This window comes from Schistocerca americana, unplaced genomic scaffold (assembly GCF_021461395.2).
Source record: "Schistocerca americana isolate TAMUIC-IGC-003095 unplaced genomic scaffold, iqSchAmer2.1 HiC_scaffold_1430, whole genome shotgun sequence".
In the NCBI taxonomy this organism is placed as follows: domain Eukaryota; kingdom Metazoa; phylum Arthropoda; class Insecta; order Orthoptera; family Acrididae; genus Schistocerca; species Schistocerca americana.
Genome location: NW_025725513.1, coordinates 1 through 7,500, shown reverse-complemented (window position 1 = coordinate 7,500; position 7,500 = coordinate 1). Strand labels below are relative to the sequence as shown.

Below are 7,500 nucleotides of genomic sequence, written 5' to 3'. Positions count from 1 at the left end.
ACGTTGCGCCTTAACGTAACCCACGTTGCGCCTTAACGTAACCCACGTTGCGCCTTAACGTAACCCACGTTGCGCCTTAACCTAACCCATATTGCGCCTTAACCTAACCCATATTGCGCCTTAACCTAACCCATATTGCGCCTTAACCTAACCCATATTGTACCTTAACCTAACCTATATTGTACCTTAACCTAACCTATATTGTACCTTAACCTAACCTATATTGGGCCTTAACCTAACCTATATTGGGCCTTAACCTAACCTATATTGGGCCTTAACCTAACCTATATTGGGCCTTAACCTAACCTATATTGGGCCTTAACGTAACCCACGTTGCGCCTTAACGTAACCCACGTTGCGCCTTAACGTAACCCACGTTGCGCCTTAACGTAACCCACGTTGCGCCTTAACGTAACCCACGTTGCGCCTTAACGTAACCCACGTTGCGCCTTAACCTAACCCATATTGCGCCTTAACCTAACCCATATTGCGCCTTACCCTAACCCATATTGCGCCTTAACCTAACCCATATTGTGCCTTAACCTAACCTATATTGTACCTTAACCTAACCCATATTGTACCTTAACCTAACCTATATTGTACCTTAACCTAACCTATATTGTACCTTAACCTAACCTATATTGTACCTTAACCTAACCCATATTGCGCCTTAACCTAACCCATATTGCGCCTTAACCTAACCCATATTGCGCCTTAACCTAACCCATATTGCGCCTTAACCTAACCCATATTGCGCCTTAACCTAACCCATATTGCGCCTTAACCTAACCCATATTGCGCCTTAACCTAACCCATATTGCGCCTTAACCTAACCCATATTGCGCCTTAACCTAACCCATATTGTACCTTAACCTAACCCATATTGTACCTTAACCTAACCTATATTGTACCTTAACCTAACCTATATTGTACCTTAACCTAACCTATATTGTACCTTAACCTAACCTATATTGGGCCTTAACCTAACCTATATTGGGCCTTAACCTAACCTATATTGGGCCTTAACCTAACCTATATTGGGCCTTAACGTAACCCACGTTGCGCCTTAACGTAACCCACGTTGCGCCTTAACGTAACCCACGTTGCGCCTTAACGTAACCCACGTTGCGCCTTAACGTAACCCACGTTGCGCCTTAACGTAACCCACGTTGCGCCTTAACGTAACCCACGTTGCGCCTTAACGTAACCCACGTTGCGCCTTAACCCAACACACGTTGCGCCTTAACCCAACACACGTTGGGCCTTAACCCAACACACGTTGGGCCTTAACCCAACACACGTTGGGCCTTAACCCAACACACGTTGGGCCTTAACCCAACACACGTTGGGCCTTAACCCAACACACGTTGGGCCTTAACCCAACACACGTTGGGCCTTAACCCAACACACGTTGGGCCTTAACCCAACACACGTTGGGCCTTAACCCAACACACGTTGGGCCTTAACCCAACACACGTTGGGCCTTAACCCAACACACGTTGGGCCTTAACCCAACACACGTTGGGCCTTAACCCAACACACGTTGGGCCTTAACCCAACACACGTTGGGCCTTAACCCAACACACGTTGGGCCTTAACCCAACACACGTTGGGCCTTAACCCAACACACGTTGGGCCTTAACCCAACACACGTTGGGCCTTAACCCAACACACGTTGGGCCTTAACCCAACACACGTTGGGCCTTAACCTGCTCTGTAATTGTCATACGACGCGTTAAATTAGTGTGGTGTTGCCTAACTGCAACCCCCGCAATATAGTTTGCTACTCGCACTGCCTGGTCCCCAGAGTATCGCTTCATGTTAAACACCTTGCAGCTATACACTGTAATGCGGATGGCAGCAGGACGTACATGCTCAATGCCCTTCGCAGTTGTTCATTGGCATTTGCATGGCGAAGCACAGCCTACGTTGTGGTACGGCGTGTGTCAACTGTCCGCTGATGTTGTACGTCCAAATCACACACTGTACTGCACATTGGTCCTCATGTACTGAATGATACATCGTGGTACATGTGTGACCGTACCACGACTGCGCCAACAACGGCGAACCATACGGTCCAAATATTGTGCACTCAGCTACGTGTCGTCTCCCTATAAGAGCTGGATTGCAGTATGGTATGCCGTGGATGGCGATCAGCATGAGCCGTCTGTTGATGTAGTGGCGCGTGTTGTCAGACGTAGTCGTCTCTTCTCACACACCGTGATAGCATGGTGCACTGCGTTCCACATCTGCGACATGCGACAGAGGCCGGTTGACAGTCGTTCGCGCAATGGACATCGCATACGTACGGGGGCCACCTTCCACGTGTTCGCGAAGCGTGCACATGTTGTTGCGTGTATGTGGGCAGACATAGTGTGTCGTGACACCTGACACAGGCATGCAACAATCGTTGAATTTGCAAATGGCGATGGACGTCTACGTTTGCTGGTGACGTTACGCAAATGAACAACTGGTAAACGGTTGTGGTGCGGTTGTTCTCGCTAGAGGTGAATCAGTGATGGCGACGATCGGTTGAGCTACCAACCGGTTGTTTCAGCGATACCCACCATGCCCACGAACGTGAATGGCATGTGGGTGTGAAGCGATACGCGGCGGTGGCTGGGTGGGACCGTCCCCGGCCGGTGAGGGGGGGCCTCCCGGCGTGCTGGCCGCGCGGTGCGTGGGCGCACGCGCTACAGCCGGCTGGTGGGGGCGGCCAGTGGCAGGCGCGCCGGCCGACGGAGGCGGCAGGCGGCGCAGCTGCGCGCCGGCGCACCCTGCACGCGGCGCCGTGCGGCCAAAGTAGGTCCTCGCGGGCCCGGTGCGAAGCGCGGTGGACATCTGCAGTGTGCTGGTCCGATTGAGGACTGTGTGCGCTGAGGATGCGCCGCCGCCCGGCGCTCGGCGCCGCGACGCCGTCTGCTGCTCGGTCGCCTCTGCGGTTCTCGCAGGTGGTTTGTATCGCAGCTGTGCGGACGTGTTGGCGCGTGCGCTGTGCTGGGAGAGTTCGCTTCGGCACCCAAGTGGGGCTTTTGTCCTTCTGTGGCGCTGGCGTTGGAGCTGCCGGCCACCGTAGGTGGCGCGTGTTGTCTCCCGCCGGCAATGCCACGACAGCACGCTCCCGGGCCTCTGTCGGCAGCGGCAAGCTCAGTTGGGAGCACGGGTGGTCGCACCTAAAGCGTCTACTCGCCAAACTCCGGGCGATTGCGCCTCTCTCGAACCCGACCAAGTACTTAGGACGGCGCTGCGCGCCGCCGGGACCTGAGAGGGTTTCGAGGTGTATTGTGCAGGGGAGCTCAGCCTCCTCCTGTTTGCAGAATAATTGAGCGGACGCTTGCGTGTTCGCGCGGGCCCCCGGGACACACTCCCGGGCGGCCGGCTGCTCAGCTCTAGTTGACGCAGCTCCCTGGTTGATCCTGCCAGTAGTCATATGCTTGTCTCAAAGATTAAGCCATGCATGTCTCAGTACAAGCCGCATTAAGGTGAAACCGCGAATGGCTCATTAAATCAGTTATGGTTCCTTAGATCGTACCCACGTTACTTGGATAACTGTGGTAATTCTAGAGCTAATACATGCAAACAGAGTCCCGACCAGAGATGGAAGGGACGCTTTTATTAGATCAAAACCAATCGGTCGGCTCGTCCGGTCCGTTTGCCTTGGTGACTCTGAATAACTTTGGGCTGATCGCACGGTCCTCGTACCGGCGACGCATCTTTCAAATGTCTGCCTTATCAACTGTCGATGGTAGGTTCTGCGCCTACCATGGTTGTAACGGGTAACGGGGAATCAGGGTTCGATTCCGGAGAGGGAGCCTGAGAAACGGCTACCACATCCAAGGAAGGCAGCAGGCGCGCAAATTACCCACTCCCGGCACGGGGAGGTAGTGACGAAAAATAACGATACGGGACTCATCCGAGGCCCCGTAATCGGAATGAGTACACTTTAAATCCTTTAACGAGTATCTATTGGAGGGCAAGTCTGGTGCCAGCAGCCGCGGTAATTCCAGCTCCAATAGCGTATATTAAAGTTGTTGCGGTTAAAAAGCTCGTAGTTGGATTTGTGTCCCACGCTGTTGGTTCACCGCCCGTCGGTGTTTAACTGGCATGTATCGTGGGACGTCCTGCCGGTGGGGCGAGCTGAAGGCGTGCGACGCGCCTCGTGCGTGCTCGTGCGTCCCGAGGCGGACCCCGTTGCAATCCTACCAGGGTGCTCTTGAGTGAGTGTCTCGGTGGGCCGGCACGTTTACTTTGAACAAATTAGAGTGCTTAAAGCAGGCAAGCCCGCCTGAATACTGTGTGCATGGAATAATGGAATAGGACCTCGGTTCTATTTTGTTGGTTTTCGGAACCCGAGGTAATGATTAATAGGGACAGGCGGGGGCATTCGTATTGCGACGTTAGAGGTGAAATTCTTGGATCGTCGCAAGACGAACAGAAGCGAAAGCATTTGCCAAGTATGTTTTCATTAATCAAGAACGAAAGTTAGAGGTTCGAAGGCGATCAGATACCGCCCTAGTTCTAACCATAAACGATGCCAGCCAGCGATCCGCCGCAGTTCCTCCGATGACTCGGCGGGCAGCCTCCGGGAAACCAAAGCTTTTGGGTTCCGGGGGAAGTATGGTTGCAAAGCTGAAACTTAAAGGAATTGACGGAAGGGCACCACCAGGAGTGGAGCCTGCGGCTTAATTTGACTCAACACGGGAAACCTCACCAGGCCCGGACACCGGAAGGATTGACAGATTGATAGCTCTTTCTTGATTCGGTGGGTGGTGGTGCATGGCCGTTCTTAGTTGGTGGAGCGATTTGTCTGGTTAATTCCGATAACGAACGAGACTCTAGCCTGCTAACTAGTCGCGTGACATCCTTCGTGCTGTCAGCGATTACTTTTCTTCTTAGAGGGACAGGCGGCTTCTAGCCGCACGAGATTGAGCAATAACAGGTCTGTGATGCCCTTAGATGTTCTGGGCCGCACGCGCGCTACACTGAAGGAATCAGCGTGTCTTCCTAGGCCGAAAGGTCGGGGTAACCCGCTGAACCTCCTTCGTGCTAGGGATTGGGGCTTGCAATTGTTCCCCATGAACGAGGAATTCCCAGTAAGCGCGAGTCATAAGCTCGCGTTGATTACGTCCCTGCCCTTTGTACACACCGCCCGTCGCTACTACCGATTGAATGATTTAGTGAGGTCTTCGGACTGGTACGCGGCATTGACTCTGTCGTTGCCGATGCTACCGGAAAGATGACCAAACTTGATCATTTAGAGGAAGTAAAAGTCGTAACAAGGTTTCCGTAGGTGAACCTGCGGAAGGATCATTACCGACTAGACTGCATGTCTTTCGATGTGCGTGTCGTGTCGCGCAACACGCTACCTGTACGGCTCGCAGTAGCCGTGCGCCGCGTGCGGAACCACGCGTGCGTCTCAAAACTAACGCCAATGTTGTGTGGTACGAGCGCTGAAGCGCTGGAGCGGCTGGCCTGCGGCACCTGGCGCCTGGCGCCGGTTTTGAATGACTTTCGCCCGACTGCCTGTCCGCTCCGGTGTGGAGCCGTACGACGCCCATCGGCCGTGAGGCCGTTGGACACAGAACGCTTGAACAGGGGCCGCCACACGCCTACGTCCCGCCTATGCAACTGTCTTGAAAGAGACAGTGGAAACTCAGAAAAAGATCACCCAGGACGGTGGATCACTCGGCTCGTGGGTCGATGAAGAACGCAGCAAATTGCGCGTCGACATGTGAACTGCAGGACACATGAACATCGACGTTTCGAACGCACATTGCGGTCCATGGATTCCGTTCCCGGGCCACGTCTGGCTGAGGGTCGGCTACGTATACTGAAGCGCGCGGCGTTTGCCCCGCTTCGCAGACCTGGGAGCGTCGCGGCCGCCTGTGGGGCCGGCCGCGCCTCCTTAAACGTGCGATGCGCGCCCGTCGCCTGGCGGTTCGCATACCGGTACTTACTCGGTAGCGTGCACAGCCGGCTGGCGGTGTGGCGTGCGACACCTCGTGCAACGACCTCAGAGCAGGCGAGACTACCCGCTGAATTTAAGCATATTACTAAGCGGAGGAAAAGAAACTAACAAGGATTCCCCCAGTAGCGGCGAGCGAACAGGGAAGAGTCCAGCACCGAACCCCGCAGGCTGCCGCCTGTCGTGGCATGTGGTGTTTGGGAGGGTCCACTACCCCGACGCCTCGCGCCGAGCCCAAGTCCAACTTGAATGAGGCCACGGCCCGTAGAGGGTGCCAGGCCCGTAGCGGCCGGTGCGAGCGTCGGCGGGACCTCTCCTTCGAGTCGGGTTGCTTGAGAGTGCAGCTCCAAGTGGGTGGTAAACTCCATCTGAGACTAAATATGACCACGAGACCGATAGCGAACAAGTACCGTGAGGGAAAGTTGAAAAGAACTTTGAAGAGAGAGTTCAAAAGTACGTGAAACCGTTCTGGGGTAAACGTGAGAAGTCCGAAAGGTCGAACGGGTGAGATTCACGCCCATCCGGCCACTGGCCTCCGCCCTCGGCAGATGGGGCCGGCCGCCCGCGCGGAGCAATCCGCGGCGGGGTCGTGTCCGGTTGCCTTTCCACTCGCCGCGGGGTGGGGCCGTTCCGGTGTGCGGTGGGCCGCACTTCTCCCCTAGTAGGACGTCGCGACCCGCTGGGTGCCGGCCTACGGCCCGGGTGCGCAGCCTGTCCTTCCGCGGGCCTCGGTTCGCGTCTGTTGGGCAGAGCCCCGGTGTCCTGGCTGGCTGCCCGGCGGTATATCTGGAGGAGTCGATTCGCCCCTTTGGGCGCTCGGGCTCCCGGCAAGCGCGCGCGGTTCTTCCCGGATGACGGACCTACCTGGCCCGGCCCCGGACCCGCGCCGCTGTTGGCTCGGGATGCTCTCGGGCGGAATAATCGCTCCCGTCAGCGGCGCTTCAGCTTTGGACAATTTCACGACCCGTCTTGAAACACGGACCAAGGAGTCTAACATGTGCGCGAGTCATTGGGCTGTACGAAACCTAAAGGCGTAATGAAAGTGAAGGTCTCGCCTTGCGCGGGCCGAGGGAGGATGGGGCTTCCCCGCCCTTCACGGGGCGGCGGCCTCCGCACTCCCGGGGCGTCTCGTCCTCATTGCGAGGTGAGGCGCACCTAGAGCGTACACGTTGGGACCCGAAAGATGGTGAACTATGCCTGGCCAGGACGAAGTCAGGGGAAACCCTGATGGAGGTCCGTAGCGATTCTGACGTGCAAATCGATCGTCGGAGCTGGGTATAGGGGCGAAAGACTAATCGAACCATCTAGTAGCTGGTTCCCTCCGAAGTTTCCCTCAGGATAGCTGGTGCTCGTACGAGTCTCATCCGGTAAAGCGAATGATTAGAGGCCTTGGGGCCGAAACGACCTCAACCTATTCTCAAACTTTAAATGGGTGAGATCTCCGGCTTGCTTGATATGCTGAAGCCGCGAGCAAACGACTCGGATCGGAGTGCCAAGTGGGCCACTTTTGGTAAGCAGAACTGGCGCTGTGGGAT

The 7,500-nt window shown here is 55.6% G+C and overlaps 2 non-coding genes across 2 annotated transcripts; both read left to right on the top strand.

The window, feature by feature from the left end:
* The first annotated feature begins 3,403 nt into the window (after positions 1-3,403).
* LOC124568062 lies at positions 3,404-5,313 on the top strand. The gene has a single exon (XR_006971113.1). It is a non-coding gene; the product is annotated as a small subunit ribosomal RNA (ribosomal RNA).
* A 352-nt stretch (positions 5,314-5,665) lies between these two features.
* Positions 5,666-5,820, top strand: LOC124568055. The gene has a single exon (XR_006971107.1). It is a non-coding gene; the product is annotated as a 5.8S ribosomal RNA (ribosomal RNA).
* Positions 5,821-7,500: the final 1,680 nt, after the last annotated feature.